Raw genomic sequence first — 26850 nt, forward strand, 5'->3', positions numbered from 1 at the left:
CACGAATCAGATGACTCTTACACTCTTCCTCAAAAACGTTGAAAGTTATGAGACATATTCCCTATGGTGAAACTAAAAAAAAAAAAAAAAAAAAAAAAAACTTTCAAAGCTATTCAACCTCTGGCATCTGCTATTTCTTTTGCGACAGTCCTTAAGAAGCCAGTCGCCAAGTGTGATGCTTCCACAGAAACCAAGAGCACAGATTCATGTATAACTTCGCCTACATCCACGTATCATTGTACCTGTAGGGCAAAAGCTGCATTTGACGGTGAAACTACTTGGGTGTCATCAAGGACAGACTTCGAACTTGAGACACATACAGGGTGTCCATAAAGTCCCTTTAAAACTTGAAAATTTTATTACAATGGCAGTTTTTGAAATATTTCAACAACATTTCTTTTACTGTAATCAGTGTTAATAAAAGCTTTTTTTGACAGTGTTTAATAGACCTCTATATGGGCGCCTTTAGTTGCATGAAGCACATTAACAAAGTACTCGATTTCTTGCCATGTTCATTGTAGCATAGCGTAATCGCTGGTGGCAATGGCATTACGGATCCTTTGCTTCAAGTCAGCAATGTCCCCTAACTGTGTTTGATACACGATAGCTTTTAGATACTCCCATAAAAAAAAGTCCAAGGGAATGATATCTGGCAAATGCGATGGCCAAGGAATTGGTCCAGTCCTCGCAATCCATCTGCCTGGAAATGTTTCACTGAGGAACCGATGAACATGCAGTTCCCAATGTGGTGGTGCACCATCTTGCAGGAAAATGACAGTTGGTTGTAAGTCAATCAGTTGTGGTGCTACATATCCAGTCAGAAGTTCAAGTAAACATCTGCAGTAATTGTTGACTCGTTGAAGAAAAATGGACCAATTATTCGGTTTTACATGATTCCACACCACAAGCTCACTTTTGAACTATCCTGGTGAAGCTCCCTAGTCACATGGTGGTGTTCAGATCCCCAGATTCTCAAACTGTGCCTGTTTAATGACCCAGAAACTTGAAAAGTTGCCTTGTTACTGAAACAAACTCACTTGAGAAATGCTTCATGCTCCGAAAGGCGTACTAGCATGTTGAGTGCAAACTCTGTTCGTTTTGGCTTGTCATTTTGCTCAAGTGTCTGCAACAGTTGCACTTTGTAAGCATACAATAGTAAGTTCCTGTGGAGGACCTTATGCACAGTTGAACGTGGTAGTTGCAACCGTCTGCCAGCACTGCGAATGGACTTCGTAGGTGAACGAGTGAAGACGTTTAAAACGCGATCGATGTTTTCCTCAGATGTTCTTGGTCTTCTACTCCTCCCTTTATCCAACACTGTCCCTCTCTCCATAAATTTTTTGTGACATGCACGGATTGAAGGGCGCGATGGTGGACCTCTTCCATACTTCGTTCTGAAGTTTCGTTGAGTCTGAACATCTGATTTTGTCTGAATAAACCAAGACACACATTGTGCCTTCTCTTGAGGAGTTGCCATTTTATAGACATTCAGTTCCTTCCATCAACAGAGTATCTGAAACACAAAATTTTAGTATATATAAAAACTTTGGTAAACAATGATTACAATAAAAGAAATTTTGTTAAAATATTTCAACAACTGCTGTTGTAATAAAATTTTGAAGTTGTAAAGGGACTTTATGTACACACTGTATATCTGCACACCTTCACGGCCCACTAAGATGTCCCCTCCTACCCTCACAACCAACTCTTCCCTTAAGTAAGGAAAACGTCATACAAAAATTAGATGGAAATTAAGAAAATGGCAGCTAAACCACTGGATCAGCAAGCACTCTGCCTTTCTGATGGTGATTTTAATTTCCAAGATATTGATATCCTCGTGGATGAACTGGGGATCTGTGTACTGTCTAGTGTTCCCCACCACTAACTGTTTCTGAGGGAACTCACTTTGCATCTAGTGTGCTGTAACAGGGAGTCCAATGAATCAGACTACAGAAATCTTCTTCAGTCATCCCTGTCAAAGGAGCTATCATCTTCTTCGCCAGCTATTGCTTATAGGCTTCCAATAACAGAGAATCAGGTAAGGTCCACGCAACTGGTGCCATAGTGTTGGCAAACCTCATGTCATTCAGAAGTGTCACTTTCACTTTCGTTGGCAGGCAGCAACATGGTGGAGGCAGTAGGGTTCTCTGATGAGGACCCGCTGTAGAGGTCTCATGGGAGAAATGGTGCAAGGTGGGTCCAGGTGGCAACAGCAGCATGCCAGCCGAGGGTGGGTCGCCTCAGGTGACCGAATGTTTCCAGTGAAGGTCGTTGAGCTGGCCCTATGCAACATGTCAGCAGTGGGTAGAGTTGCTCATCCACTCCCAAGGTCACTGCCTGCCCAGCCAAGAGTACAGACCTCCCCAACAAGCTCTGCTTTGGTCCCATTAGGCTGTGCTGGCCCAACACCAGAATATAGCAGTAATGCCAGCAGCGTTCCCATCTCTGATTACTTGCCATCACAATACAGAACACGATAATCAGATGAAATACTACAAATCCCACTAAATGTTCTTGTGATCAGTGGTGCTAGCAACAGGGGCCTACACAATAATTTTTAAAAATGAGGAAGAATATTTACATAAATTTACATAATTAGAACTAACTCAGACCTGAGTTTGAAACGAACAAAAAAATAAGACGACTTGCTATACATTAGATTCTGTCTTCTGTACAAAGTAAATCAAGTATAACTCGTTTACAGTCCTACTTAACAAAATTAAGCCTACATCTACATCTACATCTACATTGATACCCCGCAAGCCACCCAACGGTGTGTGGCGGAGGGCACTTTACGTGCCACTGTCATTACCTCCCTTTCCTGTTCCAGTCGCGTATGGTTCGCGGGAAGAACGACTGTCTGAAAGCCTCCGTGCCCGCTCTAATCTCTCTAATTTTACATTCGTGATCTCCTCGGGAAGTATAAGTAGGGGGAAGCAATATATTCGATACCTCATCCAGAAACGCACCCTCTCGAAACCTGGCGAGCAAGCTACACCGCGATGCAGAGCGCCTCTCTTGCAGAGTCTGCCACTTGAGTTTATTAAACATCTCCGTAACGCTATCACGGTTACCAAATAACCCAGTGACGAAACGCGCCGCTCTTCTTTGGATCTTCTCTATCTCCTCCGTCAACCCGACCTGGTACGGATCCCACACTGATGAGCAATACTCAAGTATAGGTCGAACGAGTGTTTTGTAAGCCACCTCCTTTGTTGATGGACTACATTTTCTAAGCACTCTCCCAATGAATCTCAACCTGGTACCCGCCATACCAACAATTAGTTTTATATGATCATTCCACTTCAAATCGTTCCGTACGCATACTCCCAGATATTTTACAGAAGTAACTGCTACCAGTGTTTGTTCCGCTATCATATAATCATACAATAAAGGATCCTTCTTTCTATGTATTCGCAATACATTACATTTGTCTATGTTAAGGGTCAGTTGCCACTCCCTGCACCAAGTGCCTATCCGCTGCAGATCTTCCTGTATTTCGCTACAATTTTCTAATGCAGCAACTTCTCTGTATACTACAGCATCATCCGCGAAAAGCCGCATGGAACTTCTGACACTATCTACTAAGTCATTTATATATATTGTGAAAAGCAATGGTCCCATAACACTCCCCTGTGGCACGCCAGAGGTTACTTTAACGTCTGTAGACGTCTCTCCATTGATAACAACATGCTGTGTTCTGTTTGCTAAAAACTCTTCAATCCAGCCACACAGCTGGTCTGATATTCCGTAGGCTCTTACTTTGTTTATCAGGCGACAGTGCGGAACTGTATCGAACGCCTTCCGGAAGTCAAGAAAAATAGCATCTACCTGGGAGCCTGTATCTAATATTTTCTGGGTCTCATGAACAAATAAGGCGAGTTGGGTCTCACACGATCGCTGTTTCCGGAATCCATGTTGATTCCTACATAGTAGATTCTGGGTTTCCAGAAATGACATGATATGCGAGCAAAAAACATGTTCTAAAATTCTACAAGAGATCGACGTAAGAGATATAGGTCTATAGTTTTGCGCATCTGCTCAACGACCCTTCTTGAAGACTGGGACTATCTGTGCTCTTTTCCAATCATTTGGAACCCTCCGTTCCTCTAGAGACTTGTGGTACATGGCTGTTAGAAGGGGGGCAAGTTCTTTCGCGTACTCTGTGTAGAATCGAATTGGTATCCCGTCAGGTCCAGTGGACTTTCCTCTATTGAGTGATTCCAGTTGCTTTTCTATTCCTTGGACACTTATTTCGATGTCAGCCATTTTTTCGTTTGTGCGAGGATTTAGAGAAGGAACTGCAGTGCGGTCTTCCTCTGTGAAACAGCTTTGGAAAAAGGTGTTTAGTATTTCAGCTTTACGCGTGTCATCCTCTGTTTCAATGCCATCATCATCCCGTACTGTCTGGATATGCTGTTTCGAGCCACTTACTGATTTAACGTAAGACCAGAACTTCCTAGGATTTTCTGTCAAGTCGGTACATAGAATTTTACTTTCGAATTCAATGAACGCTTCACGCATAGCCCTCCTTACGCTAACTTTGACATCGTTTAGCTTCTGTTTGTCTGAGAGGTTTTGGCTGCGTTTAAACTTGGAGTGGAGCTCTCTTTGCTTTCGCAGTAGCTTCCTAACTTTGTTGTTGTACCACGGTGGGTTTTTCCCGTCCCTCACAGTTTTACTCGGCACGTACCTGTCTAAAACGCATTTTACGATTGCCTTGAACTTTTTCCATAAACACTCAACATTGTCAGTGTCGGAACAGAAATTTTCTTTTTGATCTATTTTATTTGAATTCTAATCAAGTATAACTTACCTGTCAAACAACACAAAACTTATTTATTAACAATTTACATTTCCTAAGACAAAAATTTAAAAAATCATCAGAGAATGAGGTGTTTTCCACGCTTAGAATAGGTTTTATTGTCATATAAGTGGCAGGAAAGGTTGGATACTAAACCACTGCCCACACACATTCCAGTAACGAGCAGTAAGCAAGCACATATCATCTGTCACGCAATAAAAGGCTACCGCTATCTGTCAGTCATTCATTCAAGTGAAGTAGCGCTTCTTATCACTACTCTCCAGCAGCATGCGGCTGAGTTTTCCTTACAATTACCTTATGAGGGTGCAGCTGATAAATTGCAGATGTATATCAATACACACTGTAGCAAAGATGGAGGGGTGATCTCTAGGTTTTGTTCATTGGCACCAAACCGCAACAAAACAATCTCCTGGTCCTTCCATGCTCTGCCTTTATCTCATTCACTGAAACAAGCTCAGCATCTATCATCTCGTCACAAATGAGGAGCCCAAACCTGAAACATACTACACTACTGGCCATTAAAATTGCTACACCAAGAAGAAATGCATATGATAAACGGGTATTGATTGGACAAATATATTATACTAGAACTGACATGTGACTACATTTTCACGCAATTTGGGTGCATAGATCCTGATAAATCAGTACCCAGAACAACCACCTCTGGCCATAATAACGGCCTTGATACGCCTGGGCATTGAGTCAAACAGAGCTTGGATGGTGTGTACAGGTACAGCTGTCCATGCAGCTTCAACATGATACCACAGTTCATCAAGAGTAGTGATTGGTGTATTGTGATGAGCCAGTTGCTCGGCCACCATTGACCAGACTTTTCAATTGGTGAGAGATCTGGAGGATGTGCTGGCCAGGGCAGCAGTCGAACATTTTCTGTATCCAGAAAGGCCCGAACAGGACATGCAACATGCGGTCGTGCATTATCCTGCTGAAATGTAGGGTTTTGCTTGGATCGAATGAAGGGTAGAGCCACGGGTCGTAACATAACTGAAATGTAACGTCCACTGTTCAAAGTGCCGTCAATGCGAACAAAAGGTGACCGAGACGTGTAATCAATGGCACCCCATAACCATCATGCTGGGTGATACGCCAGTATGGCGATGATGAATATATGCTTCCAATGTGCGTTCACCGTGATGACGCCAAACACGGATGCGACCATCATGATGCTGTAAACAGAATCTGGATTCATCCGAAAAAAAAGACGTTTTGCCATTCGTGCAACCAGGTTCGTCGTTGAGTACACCATCGCAGGCGCTCCTGTCTGATATGCAGCGTCATGGGTAACCGTAGCCATGGTCTCCGAGCTGATAGTCCATGCTGCTGCAAACGTCGTCGAACTGTTCGTGCAGATGGTTGTTATCTTGCGAACGTCCCCATCTGTTGACTCAGGGATGGAGACGTGGCTGCACGAGCTGTTACAGCCATGCGGATAAGATGCCTGTCATCTCGACTGCTAGTGATACGAGGCCGTTGGGATCCAGCACGGCGTTCCGTTATTACCCTCCCGAACCCACCGATTCCATATTCTGCTAACAGTCATTGGATCTCGACCAATGCGAGCAGCAATGTCGCGACACGATAAACCGCAATCGCGATAGGCTACAATCCGACCTTTATCAAAGTCGGAAAGGTGATGGTATGCATTTCTCCTCCTTAACGAGGCATCACCACAACGTTTCACCAGGCAACGCCGGTCAACTGCTGTTTGTGTATGAGAAATCGTTGGAAACTTTCCTCATGTCAGCACGTTGTAGGTGTCGCCACCGGCGCCAACCTTATGTGAATGCTCTGAAAAGCTAATCATTTGCATATCACAGCATCTTCTTCCTGTCTGTTAAATTTCGCGTCTGTAGTACATCATCTTCGTGATGTAGCAATTTTAATGGCCAGTAGTGTAATAACGGTCAACAGCATTCCTCAAACGTAAAAGCATCGTATAATACTTCTTTGAATAACCAGGAGTTGCAAGTAGGAAGGTGTAGACATACTCGTTTGAACACATTAGTGCTCAACTTCTGTGATGCCTGTTGCTGCATGGATAGTTTGCTTTGATCATTTCCTTCTTTCCACATTCAGATTCGTAATTCCATTATCACTCATAACTGTAAGCTGCAGCGCATAAATCCTTTCTGTCCCCCCCCCCCCCCTCCGCCCCCCACTCGTGTCAAGCAAAACTTGTTCCTTCCTGCAACAGAGAGCGCAAACTGCCTACATAATTGCAGGACCTGCATCGATCCCAGCGACTGCATGTCGACTGCAGTATCCTCAGTGCTTTCCAAGCGTTATGAACATCAGCAAACTGCATCTATTGCGTATGGCCGTTAAGGAAACCTTGAACCGATTTCACTTGCTCAATCTGCTCCACTAACGATTGGGCTCGACATATGACTTCTTGAAGTTAAAGAATATTTCTAAGAAACAAATGAGAAGTGCGGTACCAACATGTTCTCCAATGTCACAAACATGAGCGATCACAACAGCTGAAACACAGCGCAAGTGGTCAATGCAGCAACACCCTATCTATGTAAGAACCACTGGTTAATATAGGTCACATACAATCCATGTTCAATTAGAATGAACAGGTGGGCAGGACTTTGTCTCACCATTTATTCCCTGTGCTTATTCCTAAAATTTTGTTAGATTAACTTCATGTTGTGTATTCTTAGATTTTCAGATAGGAGACTTTTCGCTTCAATAATTCTCTAGACCCTGAAGGGTTTCACATAAATGTTGAAGAACTTACAACACAGAATTTGTGCTTCCTTGACAATCGGTGCGTTCTCACTAAAGATTTTTTCCAACAAACGACTTACAATCCCGTATCCTCTAGTCTTGGCACTCCTTCCTCTTCTCCACTTGTCCCTTAATTCAATGAATCACTGATGACGCGGTTTACTGGTGCCTCTTCTTGCGCACATTGGGATACTGTATTTCTTCCCTGTCCGTTCTATTCCTTTAAACTGATCATAGATAAACTACTGCTCCTTCTACTCAAAGTCTATTTCCAAATCAATATTGTGTTTTCTAAAATCTATGAATTCTCTCTCTCTTAATTTTTTCAGTCAGGCTCTGCTATTGTGTTGTTCTTCCTCATATGGGACATTATGGCTGGGTACTGTATCATGAATGTCTACTTCTCTCTCTACAATTTTCTCTTCTCCTGGTGGACTAGGGCAATCAAAGTTTCTTTGATCACTGTATCGATTTCACAGCAGCCTGAGGTCTCTCTATCCATTTTGACTCCTTCAACCATTGCTACATCTTGAATAATGACATCGTGGTCCTCTTTGCATCTCACTTGAGTGACGAGAAACGCAGTATTGATTGTTAACAGGGGAAACTGGTGGATTTGGTACAGCGTTACATTCGTAGCCCAGGTCCTATAAAAGAGACTGAAAACCACGAATGTCATTCATTTTGCTGCTCGCAACCATTATTTCTCTCTGAAGCCGATATGGCAGTTCCATCAAACAGATCTGAATTAATTCTGGTGGGTCATAGGGTGCGTTAAGATATTGATCACGCTGTACCATGTCTTAAAGAAAGAGTAGTATTCTGACGTCATAAATCACTGTATGCTTCTGTCATCAAAATGTTCAGTTTGATGTGATCCTGCGTACTCTCTGACTAATATTTGGCCAGGAAGGATGCACGAAACTCTGCATACGTTTTGCGGTCCTGCATAAGTATTGCGCATTCTTGCTGCTGCGTCTGTATGAAAATGTGCACACACGATATTCATATTTAACGATGGATTCCAAGACAGGCGAAATATATTGTCAAATCGCGTAATGAAAAATAAGAGAGTGCAAATTGTTTATTTAATGGGGAAACAGTCTGTGTTTTTGAACTGTGAGGAAATGCCTCCAATTTCCGTCATCTTCGAATTCGTCGATTGAATCGTTCGGAACATCCCTATTAAGAGACATCGGACCCAAAATCCTTGCCAATCTCTTTTCAAATTCTCGGAGTTCATCTGATTCATAGTGTTTCCTTTTCTTCGCATCTGAATGGTCATTTTCCTGTAGTTCCAGCAACTGTTCACCAAGTACGGCTACCTTGTACAATTCATCTAACGATTCACGATGTCTTTCGTTGATCTCGATTTAGTTTTCCTTGACTTGCAGCAAGAATGTGCTTCCTTTCTCTCCGCTAATTTAGTCGAGTCGGTCCTGTTCTGTTTGTACTAGCGTACTCAAGCACTGATAACTGCTCTAATGTGGCTGTGAGTACCTCTGTTTGACTGCACACTTTCGTCACAATGACACATTGCTGGTTTAAAATCAGTTCATGTTGAGTTACGTGCTGACACACTTCACACAGCATCTCTGTTTGTTCTTTATTAACCTCGGTCACGACGTCCTGCACAACAGCTGGATCAACCATCATGGTTTTGGATCGTGATCCACTGTTAGTTTCTAGAACTGAAAGTCGATGTCTGAAGTCGTTGACTTGTTTCGTATTATTTACCATGGTCTCTCATGCCACTTGTTAACATTCGTATTATTTACCATGCTGTCTCACGCCACGTGTTAACATTATCTAAACTGGATTTAATTCTGGCAAGTTCCGATTGAAGGCTCTCGACAATACCTCAGTTATCTGCTATAAATTCATCTAGCCTTTGTTAGGTATTCATTTCCTGTTCCTTCAGTTTTTCTGTAGTTGCCTCACCCAGTCTTTTATTTCATTTTATGTATTTTTGCCTGTATTTTTATTTCTGACAACATAGCTTGTAAGCTTCTAAAGTGAAAGATTGGAGGGAAATCTTGTGGTGTACCCAAGCACATTGTTCTCTGCTGTTTCAGTGAAGTCTGTCCAACACAATGGCCAGTCTGTGACCTATATGCCACTTTCTTGACCCTCAGCCCTCACGTCCCATGTTTCATCCATGCTTTCTTCAGTAGTACCCTTCTAGCCACCGTCGACCGGTAACAGACTCTGTGGACTAGTGACCTCGCCACCCGTATTCCGCGAACTTTCGCTGGTTACGACTTCCTGCAAAACCTATTCTTCAACTGAGCCCGGACAAGCACTGCTCCCAGCTCATAATCGCGTTGACACTCTCATCGTGAAATTAAACTAGACAACACGAGGCAATCATAATTGCCTCACACAAGTACCTTAAATGTCATAAAAAGTTTTGCATCACCCCAGTTCACACAGTCCATTTGACTGTTCAGAGATGTCACTAAACCCACCCAAAGATGTAAACAACCATGCATGAGCAGTGCCTATTAGACGGAGGGGTTCGACAGCCAATCAGTTCCAGTCATTCCACCACGAAGGAAGTACATGGCTCGTGTTGTCTGTAGTTCAACCTTGCCTAGATGGTCAATATCGCGGTTCAATCGCGTCCGCATTGTTACTTTGTGCCAGGAAGGGCTCTCAACAAGGGAAGTTTCCAGGCATCTTGGAGTGAACCAAAGCGATGTTGTTGTGGAGGAGATACAGAGAGACAGGAACTGTCGATGACATGCCTCGCTCAGGCCGCCCAAGGGCTACTACTGCAGTGGATGGCCACTATCTACGGGTTATGGCTCGGAGAAACCCTGACAGCAATGCCACCATGTTGAATAATGCTTTTCATGTAGCCACAGGACATCGCTTTACGACTCAGACTGTGCGCAAAAGGCTGCAAGACGTGCAGGTTCACTCCCGACGTCCATGGCGAGGTCCATCTTTGCAACTACACTATGCAGCGCGGTACAGATTGGCCCAACAGTATACCGAATGGACCGCTCAGGATTGGCACCACACTCTCTTCACCAATGAGTGTCGCATGTGCCTTCAACGAAACCGTCGGAATGTGTTTGGAGAACACCCGGTCAGGCTGAAAGCCTTAGACACACTGTCCATGAGTGCAGCAAGGTGGAGGTTCCCTGCTGTTTGTGGGGTGGCATTATGGTGGGCCGACATAGGCCGCTGGTGTTCATGGAAGGCGCCGTTACGGCTGTCCGATACACGAATGCCATCCTCTGACCAATAGCGCAACCATCTTGGCAGCATATTGTCTTCATGGACGACAATTCGCGCCCCCATCGAGCACACCTTGTTAATGACTTCCTTCAGGATAATGACATCGCTCGACTAGAGGAACCAGCATGTTGTTCAGACATGAACCCTATCGAACATGCCTGGGATAGATTGAAAAGGGCTGTTTATGGACAACATGACCCAACAACCACTCTGAGGGATCTAGGCCGAATCGCCGTTGAGGATTGGGACAATCTGGAGGAACAGGCCTTGACGAACTTGTGGATAGTATGCCACAACGAATACAGGTATGCATCAATGCAAGAGGACGTGCTACTGGGTATTAGAGGTACTGGTGTGTACAGAAATCTGGGCCACCACGTCTGAAGGTCTCTCTGTGTGGTGGTACAACATGCAATGTGTGGTTTTCATGAGCAATAAAAAGGGCAGAAATGTTGATCTCTATTCCAATTTTCTGTACAGGTTCCGGAACTCTCGGAACAGAGGTGATGCAAAACTCTTTTTGCTATGTGTATTTTTGTCATGTAACCTATTTTAGAAACTCTCTTAAGCTAGAAACAGCCAAACAGTACGTGAATAAAATCGGTAACGATATAAAAGCCATGAACAATGCATTACGCACAGAAATATTGTTTCGTTTTCAACTCAGAGAACTCGGAAAACAGTCAAGCCAGAATTGCCTTGTGAAAACTAAAGGAAAAGATTACTTACATACAAAAATTTTTTTTCATGAGCTGATACTGTGATCACAAGCGCTACATAGAACTATCCTATGGTAGGGTCACCATAATTTATATGAGCTGTCAGCTGCGAGTTTAGTGTTTGGTAGCATGGAATGATCTGATGGTAGTGATTTTAATCTGCTTCTATCGCTGCAAACAAGCGAAAATGTGACAGTAATCCCTTAGTCACCAATTGCTAATGTTCTTTTAACACATTCATTGATGATGGCGCCATTCCCAATAAGTGCAACGGCCACACTGTGGTAATTAAAGTAGGAGGAATTTCTGCCCTTAGTACATGTAAAACAATTTCTTTAACCTAGCTCAACACAAACAAGATGCACAGTATGGCCTTAGGGGGACAATGTTTAGCTGTACCACACACCTTTATAACTCTGTTGCCTGATGCATCTGAAAATGACCTGGCAGGGGGTGGGGTTCGAAGTAAAAGATTGAATTCAGACCTCTGGATTTATAAAGAGTTACTTTTATATGAAGAAAATTTGAATTACATAACAAGCAATGTTCTTAAATGCTACTATCCCTTACAAAGTGAACACCAGACAATAGTATAGCAGACAAAACGATCAGCATGGAGGGTGCCTCTATTTAAATAATGGAAAGGATTTTATAAGCTTGTGCATGAACCAACACGCTGCAACAGCGATAAGCTCTGTTGAGGGCAAAGAATAAGAGAGTAAGTTGCTGTTACTCCTTCACTGAGATTTGCGAGGCTAATAAACTTACAGTTTCGTTAACTGATTTGCACGGGATAAGAACAGAGCAAGAGGAAAATGGGTATGAGTTACAATTATTGAAGCAAGAGAACGAACATACTGATCAACCTAAAACATGACAGTGCAAGGAATTTAACTAATAGCATGACAGAGATTTCAGCAATTCGGAAAGGTTTTCGTACAAATAATTGTGACTACAAACAAGCTCTGATCACGACCTACCTAGTAGCAGTTCATTAAACAGTTGCACTGAATCTCACAATCATTGCCTCATGGTACAGCTGCACAGCTTCTCCCCACCAGGCAACACCATCTCCAACAAGTCCGAACTGTAGCTCGCTTCGTCTTCAACTGCTCACCGTTCTCTCCTCAGCATCCCCGAAACGACGCATTTTTTGTTTCACATTCCAGCCAATCATGGGCCTACCTAATGGGAGCAACACAAAGGCTAAATCGGCTCACGTCAAAGAGCATGCTCTACGGATTCCTCGCTCATCCGTTTTACTAAGAGATCTTCTAGGAAGAACTCAAAGCTTACTATGTGAACTTCTGGCAACCAATGGACTCTCGTCCACGAATTCCGCCGGAAAGATGGTTCCAGTTAATGCTCCATGTCACGTACATCAACACAAAGAGGGCTGGGTTCCTCTGCCACCATATGTCATTCATATCAAACGAATTCGCAATTAGAATGACTGCCATCAACTGCAGAACGGAATGATGACAATGGAAATGTGTGCATGACCGGGACTGGAACCCAGATTTTCCGCTTATCGTGAGCGATTGCCTTAGCATTTGGCTATCCGTGCACGACTCACAGGTGGCCAAAACTTCCATTTGTCGTAAACCATGCCTACATGTCCAAAAAACTTTGCATCGTAATCATAATAACACAGGCGCTGCAACATCGTATTTATCTGCCGATACTGGAGAAAAGAGAACCACTTGTATGAATATCAGGAGCTCAGATGGAAACCCAGTTCTAAGCAACGAAGGGAAAGCAGAAAGGTGGAAGGACTATATAGAGGGTCTATACAAGGGCGATTTACTTGAGGGCAATGTTATAGAAAGGGAAGAGGATGTAGATGAAGACGAAAAGGGAGATATGATACTGCATGAAGAGTTTGATAGAGCACTGAAAGAATTGAGTCGAAACAAGGCCCCGGGAGTAGACAACATTCCGTTAGAACTACTGACAGCCTTGGGAGAGCCATTCCTGACAAAACTCTACCATCTGGCGAGCAAAATGTATGAGACAGGTGAAATACCCTCAGACTTCAAGAAGAATATAATAATTCCAATCCCAAAGAAAGCAGGCGTTGACAGATGTGAAAATTACCGAACTATCAGTTTAACAAGTCACGGCTGCAAAATATTAACGCGAATTCTTTACAGATGAATGGAAGAACTGGTAGAAGCCGACCTCGGCGAAGAACAGTTTGGATTCCGTAGAAATATGGGAACACATGAGGCAATACTAACCCTACTACTTATCTTAGAAGCTAGATTAAGAAAAGGCAAACCTACGTTTCTCGCATTTGTAGACTTAGAGAAAGCTTTTGACAATGTTGACTGGAATACTCTTTTTCAAATTCTGAAGGTGGCAGGGATAAAATACAGGGAGCGAAAGGCTATTTACAATTTGTACAGAAACCAGATGGCAATTATAAGAGTCGAGGGGCATGAAAGGAAAGCAGTGGTTGGGAAGGGAGTGAGAGTGGGTTGTAGCCTCTCCCTGATGTTATTCAATCTGTATATTGAGCAAGCAGTAAAGTAAACAAAAGAATAATTCGGAGTAGGTATTAAAATCCATGGAGAAGAAATAAAAACTTTGAGGTTCGCAGATGACATTGTAATTCTGTCAGAGACAGCAAAGGACTTGGAAGAGCAGTTGGACAGAATGGACAAGAGTCTTGAAAGGAGGATATAAGATGAACATCAACAAAAGCAAAACGAGGATAATGGAATGTAGTCGAATTAAGTCGGATGATGCTGAGGGAATTAGATTAGGAAATGAGACACTTAAAGTAGTAAAGGAGTTTTGCTATTTGGGGAGCAAAATAAGTGATGATGGTCGAAGTAGAGAGGACATAAAATGTAGACTGGCAATGGCAAGGAAAGCTTTTCTGAAGAAGAGAAATTTGTTAACATCGAGTATAGATTTAAGTGTCAGGAACTCGTTTCTGAAAGTATTTGTATGGAGTGTAGCCATGTATGGAAGTGAAACATGGACAGTAAATAGTTTGGACAAGAAGAAAATAGAAGCTTTCAAAATGTGGTGCTACAGAAGAATGCTGAAGATTAGATGGGTAGATCACATAACTAATGAAAAGGTATTGAATAGGATTGGTGAGAAGAGGAGTTTGTGGCACAACTTGACTAGAAGAAGGGATCGCTTGGTAGGACATGTTCTGAGGCATCAAGGGATCACCAATTTAGTATTGGAGGGCATTATGGAGGTATAATCATAGAGGGAGACCAAGAGATGAATACACTAAGCAGATTCAGAAGGATGTAGGCTGCAGTACATACTGGGAGATGAAGAAGCTTGCACAGGATAGAGTAGCATGGAGAGCTGCATCAAACCAGTCTCAGGACTGAAGACCACAACAACAACAACTGGGGAAGCGACTTTGAAGTACAACGTCTGACCTGTACGGGAATATACATAATGGATGTACCAGTTTAGGTCGTAGACGCATGGTTGACGGCATATGGAGGTTTGGGTCTGGACGTGAGTCGTGCAAGGGGATAGCAAAATGGGGCCGCTGCCACGATAGCTCAATGTGTTTGGTCAGAGGGTTGGTTCCCCTCTGTAACAAAAAAACTAAGTAAACAAATCAACGATAATCTTGAACAAGCATCATGGGACGTCCGCCCCGAACAAATAGAACGAACAATCACGAACAAAATGAGATAAAAAAAAAAGAATGGTAAGACGACCGCTCACGATAAGCGCGAAAGCCGGGTTCGAGTCCCGGTCTGCCACAAATTTTGACTGTCATTATTCCATTCTACAGCTGACGGTGGTCCTTATTCACAATTGCAAATTCATTTGACGTGTTTTGTAACGGCTGTGGTAGCTACAATGCCTGTTCCTTTGAACATCTGTGCATGTCCAAAGGAATTTTGCATCGTAATCGGAATAACACAGACACTGCAACATCGTATTTCTGTCATTGTTCTTCAATCCCTCACCGTCCGCAGCTCGTGGTCGTGTGGTAGCGTTCTCACTTCCCGCGCCCGGGTTCCCGGGTTCGATTCCCGTCGGGGTCAGGGATTTTCTCTGCCTCGTGATGACTGGGTGTTGTGTGATGTCCTTAGGTTAGTTAGGTTTAAGTAGTTCTAAGTTCTATGGGACTGATGACCATAGATGTTAAGTCCCATAGTGCTCAGAGCCATTTGAACCATTTGATCCCCCACCCCCACCCCCACTTCACCCCCTCTGCTATTATCCTGTGCATTCCGATGGTTCAGCCCTCCATTTTAAGCTCAGAAAGAGCAGAAAATTGGCCGTAGCCCAAATGCAAACTAAAGGAATGGATTTCATAAAAGACAGTGTGTGTTCATAAAATAGAGGCTGTTGATTATTAAGGGAAAGTTAGGATTAAATAAAACATATACCCCACAGATCTCTTACTATAGCTATTGATCCAAGTAGAATATGATAAAGAAGGAATATAAAAATGACAAAAAAACCCTACCTAGTTGCCAGGATAAACTCTTACGAAAGATATGTCCAAATAAATATGCATCTTTCAATCTATTTTTTCGAGGTGCACATTAACTTCTTTTTCTAGTGTCTTACAAATAATGAGGAACAGACAGATCGGTGTGATTCCTTGGCCTTGGCATGATCTATTGTTTCTGGCTTCAGAATGAGAACAACCTTCACTGTCCCTTAAGCATTACGAATGGTTTTTGTATCTAGGCTAACCGTAAGCAGCCTACATAGGAGTCTAATTAAACTATTTCCTGCTTGTTGCGGTAGAGATGGAAAGATACCATCTGGGTTTGGCGACTTGAGGGGTTGAGGTATTCCCACTGCCCAGTGGATTTTTTTGAAATCGGCACATTATGCAGCTGATTCTCAGTTCTCCCTCTGATTACCTGTAAACCAGTGCTGCTTAGAGACAAACTTTGTCTGTGCCAGAGAGCCCTGAGGGAAATGTGTCTCGAGGAACACATTCAATGTGTCATAAACTGTCCTTGTGTGCTCAGTATCCTTCTCCCTTAGAGTACCTATTGGATTAGTTGCTACTCTGGTGAGGATTTTGTGAAGTCTGGTGCAAGTAGCGGCACCTTCCACTTCATCACAGAATACCTTCAACGATTATATTTTCGCTTTCTTGATCACAATCTTGTATTTGCAATGGCTTAATGATATTTTCCTCATTGTCCTTTCCTTCTTGCAAGGTTGAACGGTCTTTCTATCTGCTTCGTTTGCAATTCCAGGTTGTTGTTCCATCGAGATAATTCCTGTTTGTGCATTTCGTTGTGATTGGGCAGTTTTCTAAATATGAGGTCATAGTGGCAGATGTCACTGTGTCTGACAAACTTTACTGGCTTTCTTATCGAAGTTCTGACTTCTGTTAAACGTGGGTTGAAGTCTTTCCTATAAGAGTCCCAGTCTATTTTCCTACACTTGCTTCAACTCAAACATGATATACACTTCTCTGTCGGTCCATTATCGCCAGGGGACATGGGCTGGTACGCACTTTTCAATACAATAAACTTTACTGACAGCCGTACCCTTTAAGATATTTTATTTTATTTCGAACACAACCAGTTTCGGCAATTAATTTCGCCATCTTCAGACCCCATACCCTTTTTTCGAATCCACGAGCTTATCGTATAGCGCCATAAAACTGGATATCGTGAATTCCAATCATTGTGCAACTGACTCATACAAAAGCGTGACAGCAACTCAGCTGCACAACGATTGGGATTCACGATATCCAGTTTTATGGCTCTAAACGATAAGCTCGTTGATTCGATAAAAGCGTATGGGGCCTGAAGATGGCAAAATGAATTGCCGAAACTGGTTGCGTTCGAAATAAAATAAAATATCTTAAAATGTATGGCTGTCGGTAAAGTTTATTGTATTGAAAAATAATATACACTTGGTCATGTAAGGATGGTGTTATATTCGCATCTAATTGGATATTGGTGCGCATTTCGGAGCTCTGGAAGAAATGGAGACATCTAGGGATCAGCCTGGTGGGAGAGCTGCCTGCAGAAGAGTAACCCAAACTAATGGTAGGTGAGTGAAATGCGACAGACGACTGCGGAAAATGAGGTGCTAAGCAAAGCCTTCGGCACAGTGATGACAACAAGGCCAAGAGCAGCAGAGAGACAAGTCTAAGACATGACCGAAGAGAGTAACTAGGCGACAAGCAAAGCAGTTATCAAGCAGTCCTAGTGCAGCAAAGATAGATGCGACAATGTGAAGTCCAAGCACTGAACTAACCAACTGTGTGCTGGGTGGCCACCTATATAACAGCCATGTGGAATGCTATTGGCTGCTGTATTCACATGACGGCGGTCTCATCACACGAGCGCAGCGCTGTTTGGTCATAGTGCCCTCTAATGGCCATTTAAGCCCACCTCCTCCTTGCAGGTATTCAACTTCTGTGGCACCCAGTACCAGAGATAGTTCCAATGCCACATGCCATTGTTTGCCGTAGCTACACATTACTATGGACCCAAAAGTTATGTCAATTACATCTTCCCTGCTTATGTTCCTGAATGTAGGTTCCCTGCCCCAATTCAGGATCTCCAGGTTGTTGTCGATTAGAACTTCAAGAAGGCACTCACCTCTGATATTGGTGTCGCTACTTCCATACAAGGTTGTGGGAACTGGCATCACAGCCAACGAGCAGTTGCTCATTCTGCTGTGAGCAGCTATCTACATGTCTTCTCACTTCCTGAGAAGGAGAAGCATTGTCTTTGCAAGGAAGGTTAGTTGAGGCCAATACAATTTCTTTTATGCTCTGTTCCGCAGGTTGTTTCACCCTGATGGTCTCTAAATCCCTGGTACAGAAGTCCGCCATCAGCATGAACGAAATTCCATTCTTAACATAAACGCACATTCTGGAATTATTTATATTCGTAGTTCCCACAAGACCTGGGACATCCCTTTTATATAGACAGAATTCCTAGATCACGGGATGTCAGTGTCCTGTCTTCCTAGAAGATGGCTTAGGAGGCAGTTGGTTCAAATGGCTCTGAGCACTATGGGACTTAACTGCTGAGATCATCAGTCCCCTAGAACTTAGAACTACTTAACCTAAGGACATCACACACATCCATGCCCGAGGCAGGATTCGAACCTGCGACCGTAGCGGTCGTGGGGTTCCAGACTGTAGCGCCTAGAACCACTCGGCCACACCAGCCGGCCTTAGGAGGCAGTTGCCCGTTTACTGTGTCACAGTTTTATCTGCAGCATTTTCAACATCAAACCTGCCACCATGATCGTTTCCAATATCTACGAATATCCTGATGGCAACCTGCGAGAATTCTAAGCACAATTTCAGGTCCTGTTTCAGCATTACCATCAGGTATTTTTCGCCAACTTCCACCACAAGGGTTTGGCCATCAGATATAACCTTTCTGAAATAACTCTCCAGTCGTCTGATGTGGATTTTAAAATTTTCCTGGCGAATTGACTGTTCAAATTGTTTGGACTCTCCAGTCCTCTGTCCAGACTTTCTGGTTCTGAGCTTGTATTTTCTCGAAAAGAGTTTTAGGAGGAGTATTCTTAAAAAGTTTCAGTACCCAGATTGATATCTTTGCAGTCTTGAAGAGCTCAACCATAGTCTTGATCAGCTTTGCCTCCTCCCAAAAAGGTATCTTGGGCACTATCTCCTCAGGACAATTCACTGTTTACATCCTCTCGCAGACAATGGTAAGAGCACATTGTCCAGACAGAACCCTTTTGAACTTCTTACTTCGACCTGCAGCCACCCCAAACTTCTTAGAGAAAGCCATATGAACGAGCTCCACCTGTTGTGAGGTTATGTTGAAAGTAGACATCCCTGTTGTATAACCACCATCAAGAAAATGGAGACTGCACTACTATAGGTCTGCTTCACTATTTCCTGCCTCAGCTGTTTCTGGATCCATTTATGCTGAGAAGTGTGAGAATTAGATTCTCCCTTGTCTCTTTTTCCCCTGTGTTAGAGGTAGAAAGGATCTGATCAGGCAGTCTTTTTTCCGAGGTCTTAAGTTCAAGACCTTTTAGTTCCCCCCATTTATGTTTATGAAGCCATTCTTTACCTATCTTCTCATCTTCTCATTTTGTTATTTGAGAAGTTTCCTCCTCAGAAGTCCAGACTAGGTTTTGATGTTGACCTGGTCCAACTTCTCAGTAGCAGTTCTCAGTTCTTGAACTAGCCTGTCAGGCAATCCAATTGTAGAAATAACTTCCATTGGTTTTGGTCATAATGGTTGTGTGTTTAAGGAAACATCGAGTCACTCAGTTTTTGTTTTGTTTTCTGTGTTCTCCATTTTGGTCGCACAAGAACTGGGGATCCATTCAGCTGACACCACGGAACCCCATGTGGTGCAAGACCAACTACTCAGCGGAAGGGTGGTTGCTGCCTATTCATGACATATCTTCCCATGTGCCACACATCCTTCGACATGTTTTGCATCACAGCTTGAGGTGGATATCTGGGCAACTAGGGAATGAAATGGGGGTGGATGAGGGAGAGATGGGACACTGTAGGACACTCTTCATCTAACTCATATGCTGGGGCCTGTCTGGCAAGGGAGACCCTGCCAGTAGCCTCACTACAGCCAGCATAGCCCTCAGTTTCATGTGAACATGCAAGCCTCTCCACCTGCATTGTCAGTATTCAAAAAGGCAGTGTGCCCCAGAGACTAAAACAGAAATACTGCCACAGCTATTGCAAAAGGCCAGGGAAAAAGGCGAGTGCATAGTCGACCACAACACTGTTACATAAGATGTAGCAACGCCACTGACAGGTTTTTAGATCGTGGGCTGTGATGAAACAGTAGAAAGGTAAAATGATGGCAACATTGGCGGGCCAGTTACTACAGCTCCAAATCATGGGCTTCTTATAGGCTATGTAGTTGAAAGCAGTGCTTTGAAGAAACAACTGTGCACCGAACCACTATAAATACCCATCATTTTTAGCCAAAGGGATTTCAGTCCAGCAGACACCACTTACAAAAGGAGGTCTACACTGGTTGATGAGCTGTCACCACAAGACTGGCTTCTGCCAACAGCAGGCCTGCTATGCTCTAATTCAGTTGTTGTGGAATTAGCGTCTTCCATCTGGTGGGCCACCTCTGAGCTCACTTCAGCCACAACCAGCCTTCTGTCCTAGTGGGCAGCCATTCGAGTCCATGGCAGTACAGCTGTTCAGCCTTCTTCAGATGGATGGGCAAACTGTTGCTGTACACCTTCACTCGCAATTGTGGATACCACTGACGAGAGCTGCTTTCCTCTACAAGAACCTCCGCCATTGCCCTGAGTTGCAGAGCTGTGCACAGATGGGACACACATGCTGCTGCATATTCCTTACATCAGCTTTCCTGCCACCATGGGCATCATAACAGGCTACAGGCTGCAGGCTACCTGCTTCTTCAATGCCTCCACACTCACTGATTTAAGCACGCACCCAGAGAAGGATGTTGCCACTGATGAGTGTTGCTATGAGTGCTGTAGTTTGTGCTTCAGTAAAATATATGACTATTGCTGATGTATCTACAAACAAGCATCGACAATCGTCCTGACAACAACTCAACACCACAACTCTACCCTACGACTGTAATGGTCATGAAACCCAGGCCTCTGTGTATTATGTATGTTTTAGGATAAGTAATGGTTGGCTACACTAGAGGTTTGAATTCTTATAAAATTGTGATTTATTCATCTGAAAAGCACAAAATGAAAAGAAATGGTGGCCCTAAAAACGTATGCAAATGAAGAAGAAACAAATAACAAATCAAGTGCAGTTAAGATTGATAAATCAGATACAAATGTAAACAGATTCCCACAATTCAACTAATTGTCTAATATGCGAGTGTCATAAAATTCCATATTGCATTAACTATTCCTTAATCATAGCTAACTCACAGGCGGGTTACAGTTCGGTAATAAGATAAACACCTACCAGCATTCATAGAATCTTGCAGGCTAACTCACAGCAAATCTTAAAAGCACTCACAATATTTCTAACTCTCATGCTGCACTTCGCCAGATGCTCACCAAAGTTGAGTGCCAATCCTTTGCCAAATTCTCTGTTCAACTCAGTACCAAATTTTACTAACTCCTCGCAAATATTTGAGTACCATGCGGCCACTTGTCACCAAAATTCTATTATTTCATTACATCAAATCCTTCCAGACAGACTCAAGTTACCTCTACACTGGCTTGGAACAGAATGACCTGAAATGGCCATTTGCGCCCACTCATATGCCTGTTTTCAGCCCAGCCAAATAAATGAAATGAATAGATTGGACCACCATTTAAAATATATGCAACTTACAGATTAATATTTACATGCTGAGAGGAATGTCTCTCTCCACTGAGCCTTCTCAGACAACACATGATACTTGAATTCTAAGACTTTCGTCATAAATAGTTTAAATACAAATTATTCACACATACACTCAACATCTACAGCAAGGAAAACATAGCCGCACAATATTAGCCGAGTGGTCTAAGGTGCTGCAGTCATGGACTGTGTGGCTGGTCCCTGCGGAGGTTCGAGTCCTCCCTCAGGCATGGGTCTGGGTGTTTGTCCTTAGGATAATTTAGGTTAAGTAGTGTGTAAGCTTAGGGACTGATGACCTTAGCAGTTAAATCCCATAAGATTTCACAAACATTTGAACAAATAAAACATCACAAATGAACAATTAACATTAAATTTTACCTTCTCACACAAAGTGTCTTTTTGATCTCTATTCAGTAGTGACATTTGATTTTACGTAATTAATATCTGTATTAATGGTCAAATGAAAATTTAATTAATTAACTGACAAATCTATCTACAAACTGTACAATAGTGTACTGAAATATAGGGAATGTTTTAAGGTACAACATGCTATGTTTATCATGGGTGTATGTATGTATGTATGTATGTATGAACCCCTGTTCTGGCACGTTTTCATAATTTACAATAATTAAGTCATGATTTAACTCAGTCTGTATTATAGTTGATGAAGTGTGACACTCAATGATGATAGTTGGCATCCTCAACATCGGTCTAGCACACTACTGTAATTACCTCTGAAAGTGTTAAATACATTAATGTCCAAATGTTTTAACCTGCAATCGTCTAACATAGTGATCTAATTATTCTCAAAATGTTTAGGGATATTAATTTCTATGTTCTGTTCAAGCCTATATGACACAAAATAGTTACAAATATCGTTTCTCATTATTTAAATACCAAAATAAGTTTATGAAGTTCGATGACTTTGTCTGAAAATGCGAGAGCAATATGTGTCTAAAATTTTTTAAAACATTTTATAGTTTGGTTATAAACCATCAAAATTGCATGCATAATGACTTCATCATAATGATCTGACGTAAGTGTGACTACTCTGATGTGAAATATGTCTTAGTTTTTTGTTATACTTTTTTATAATAACGATTTTTATCGTTCCAGTTTACTTTGAATAGTCAACAAACCACTTTTACGACACTGGGCTTATTTCTCATTTTTTCCACGACATTGTTAAGTGCTTCTCAGTTTTTTGACTCTTTATTGTTTCTGCTCACTTTGAGTTGTGACACTATGGCAATTAGATCTTTGACTGATATTGAATTATAAGAACTAGTAGATGTTTCAGCTGATGAAGGAACATTTCCCAAGTTTGGAAATCATGTCAGCACTGCATCCGAAAGCAAGTGTTTCGATGTCAGTGATGACAGTCCACAGCCTGTGCAAAATAATGCACAGTCTTTTCTTTTTAAAAATTTGAAGATAGAATGGCAGTTACATCCACCAGCGAACATGGCTGCCTATCACCTTCGAATGTCATCAAGAGTATCCCAGTTACATAACCAGCAGAATAAGTGACATAAAAAGTTCATTTGAAACAGTATTTTGTTCAGCACTTCAAAATAATAAATAGAGATGCCAAATATTGAGGGGCATAGAGTTCATGGTCAACATTAGACAAATATGGATGATTCTGTTTATCGCCCATATTTAGGATATTTAGGACTTTTATTCCTTGTGGGTTTGTATCTATCACATGGAGCATTTACAAAAAATTTGTTGAATGTGGATACTGAACAGAATATACACTGATGAGCCAAAACTTTATGACTGCTTCCTTAATATCTTGTTTGTCCATCTCTGGAACGAAATACATCACTTATTGTGTATATCAGGGAACCAACAGTTTGCCGGCCAGTGTGGCCGAGCAGTTCTAGGTGCTTCAGTCTGGAACCGCGCGACTGCTATGGTCGCAGGTTCGAATCCTGCCTCGGGCTTGGATGTGTGTGATGTCCTTAGCTAAGTTAGGTTTAAGTAGTTCTAAGTTCTATGGGACTGATGACCTCAGATGTTAAGTCCCATAGTGCTCATAGCCATTCGAACCCATTTGAACCAACAGTTTGTTGGTAAGTTTGTGGAGGTTGTGGCATTAGATGTCTATGCACAGGTACACAGGTCATGTAATTCACGTAAATAACAGGCCGCTGATTTGCAAACACGATGATAGCGCCCCATAGCGACCCAGATGAGTTCCATAAGATTTACATCAGACGAAATTAGTCGCAAAGAAATCAATGTCAGTTCACTGTAATGCTCCTCAAATCACTGTAGCACAGACAATTATACTGCCCGTAGACAGCATTGCCATCAGGGAAGACATCAAGCATGAAGGGCTGCGGGTGACTCGCAGCTGGCCGGCCGTGGTGGCCGGGCGGTTCTAGGTGCTTCAGTATGGAACCGCGCGACCGCTATGGTCGCGAGTTCGAATCCTGCCTCGGGCATGGATGTGTGTGACGTCCTTAGGTTAGTTAGGTTTAAGTAGTTCTAAGTTCTAGGGGACTGATGACCTCAGCTGTTAAGTCCCATAGTGCTCGGAGCCATTTGAACCATTTTTGACTCACAGCTGTCAGTATATTTCCATTACTATCACAGCTCCCATGCAAGCACAGAGGAACGTCTCACAGAGCATAAAACTACTCCCACGAGCCTGCCTCCATGGCGCGCTGAACGTTTCGAGCTGCTGTTCACCACCATGACGGCGTTTGTGGAGACGACCATTGACCTAGTGTAGCAAAAATGTGATTCACCTGAAGAGCCGACACGTTTCCATTAATAGACGGTCTAATTCCGATGGTCCTGTGCTCACTGCAGTCATAATTCGCGGTTGATTTGGTCAACATGTGAATACATGAAGGGTGGTGTGCTATGGAGCTCCATGTTCAACAATGTACGATGAACAATTTTCTGCAAAACATCTATGCATGCACCAGCATTGTGCTCTTTAGCCAGAGATGCCACAGATCACCCATCTATCCTACTTTACAGAGCAGATAAGCCTCTGAACCCCACGTTCTGTGAAGAGTCGTAGATATCCAACCATTTAGCACCTTGTGGCAGTTTCACTGTCCTACCTATTTCCACAGATGCTCACGACAGTAGCATGTGAACACTCGACCAGCTTCGCCGTTTTCGAGATACTCGTTCTCAATTTCTGCATAATAATAATCTGACCTTTGTCAAAGTCTCTTATCTCGATGGTTTTCCCTACTTGCAGCCCATACCTTCGCTGTGGTGATTCCTCGTCCATGTCTGTTCTGCTTATATCCTTTTATTACCGCGGTACATGTCTACAACGCCACCAGGCAGCATCCAACGTCACGATGGGCGGTGGACATAATGTTATGACTTTCGTATTTCGAGCACCATGCCTAATCGAACATTCTGTATAATAATGCGTGTCCTGTGATTTGATAAGAACTCAACTAGAGAGGAAAGACAACATACCATTAAACTTGCTGCAATTCGTAGTACCTGGGAAAGTTGGTAGAAGCCCATACTCAACTTTTTAATCCATGAGTTAATGTTACTATCAACGAGCAGTTTGCAGAATTTAGAGGTGGCTGTCCATTCAAATAGCATATCCCTTGTAAATTGAGAAAATATGGGTTCAAAACATACATTCTGGTGACAGCGAATCTTGATACATACTGGGTGCCCAAATTTATACAGGAAAGAAGAGAGGAGCAGCACCATAAAAATCAGAGAATCAGAGTAATTACTGGTCTCACTTAAGAATTAAGAGATCAGAATGTCATGTAACACTATTTTTGCTTGATATAATTTGGTACAGCTATTGCTCAAAAGAAAATTAACGACCTTGAGAGATATACAGAAAAATATGCTAGAACTTCCACAAAAATGACCAACAAGGACGATCATAGCTCTTCGGTTTACTTAACATATCACTATCCTGTGGTCAATTATATTTCTAAGAGGAATAAGAATGTTGTACTAATGAGTACTCTCCACTGTGACAATGAAATCAGTGGCAGGACTGGTAAGAAGCCAAAATTGATTTTGGATTATAATTGAACGAAAAGGGTTGTATACACAATTGGTTAGCTAACAGGTACATATACATGCAAACGAAAAACCAATAGATGGGTTTTGAAAGTTTGTGAATCTCCTCTAACGTATTTTCGTTTATTAATTTTTGCAGCACTTACAGTCCAGTACGGGAGTTTTACAGAGAGAGCATGCTTCGTTTCTAAATAAACTTGACCTTGTAACATAATGTGAATACATGTTTCTTACACTTTTCAAATACTGCTGTGAGGGGTAGCCATGCGGTCGAGGGCACATCGCAACGGTTCGTGCGGCTCCCTCCCTGTTGGAGGTTCGAGTCCTGAGTCCTCCCTTGGGCATGGGTGTGTGTGTTGTCCTTAGTGCAAGTTACCTAAAATTAGATTAAGTAGTGTGTAAGCCCAGGGACTGATGACCTCCGCAGCTTGGTTTCGTAGAACTTACCACAAATTTCCAAATTTCAAATATTAAAGTTCCTCAGTTGTAAAATGGAAAATGTCGCTTTGAAATAACAACAGCAAAAATAAAAACACTTCAAATCAATAGCACTTTCGATCAAATCTCTTTATCATGATACTTATCATGGTCATTAACTTTTTCTATAAGTAAGACTGTATATTATTACCATAAAGAGATCTTCATATAAATGTACAGAAGACATGAGAGCAGTTAACAGTACAGGGTGCATATAACTTGTCAACCTCTGCACACCACAACAGCGAAATTGCGGACAGTGGTGTGACCCACAGCTACGAGAATCAGCGGCAGTATGTCGAGATTGAAAAGTAACTGCATATAGCAGTCTAAAATTTGTAATTGAAACATTAGTATTAGTAAACTGTCTGGAGAAAAGGAAGTAAGTCATGGTACAACATCAGCTGACACTTTGCCAACTCAGGACGATTAGGATATTTGTCTATGCTAAAATTAATTTTGCAACAACAAAAAGAATATGAGAAGGAATTAAGAAAATAAATTTCACAAGAACA

General features: G+C 42.5%; 1 long non-coding RNA gene across 1 annotated transcript; it reads right to left on the reverse strand.

Moving 5' to 3' along the window:
• Positions 1-339: 339 nt before the first annotated feature.
• On the reverse strand, positions 340-26850 carry LOC124606879. The gene is made up of 3 exons (XR_006978744.1): positions 26487-26850; positions 26093-26234; positions 340-1513 (listed from the first exon to the last, which is right to left on the reverse strand). It is a non-coding gene; the product is annotated as an uncharacterized LOC124606879 (long non-coding RNA).

Source organism: Schistocerca americana, chromosome 3, assembly GCF_021461395.2.
Source record: "Schistocerca americana isolate TAMUIC-IGC-003095 chromosome 3, iqSchAmer2.1, whole genome shotgun sequence".
In the NCBI taxonomy this organism is placed as follows: Eukaryota; Metazoa; Arthropoda; class Insecta; order Orthoptera; family Acrididae; genus Schistocerca; species Schistocerca americana.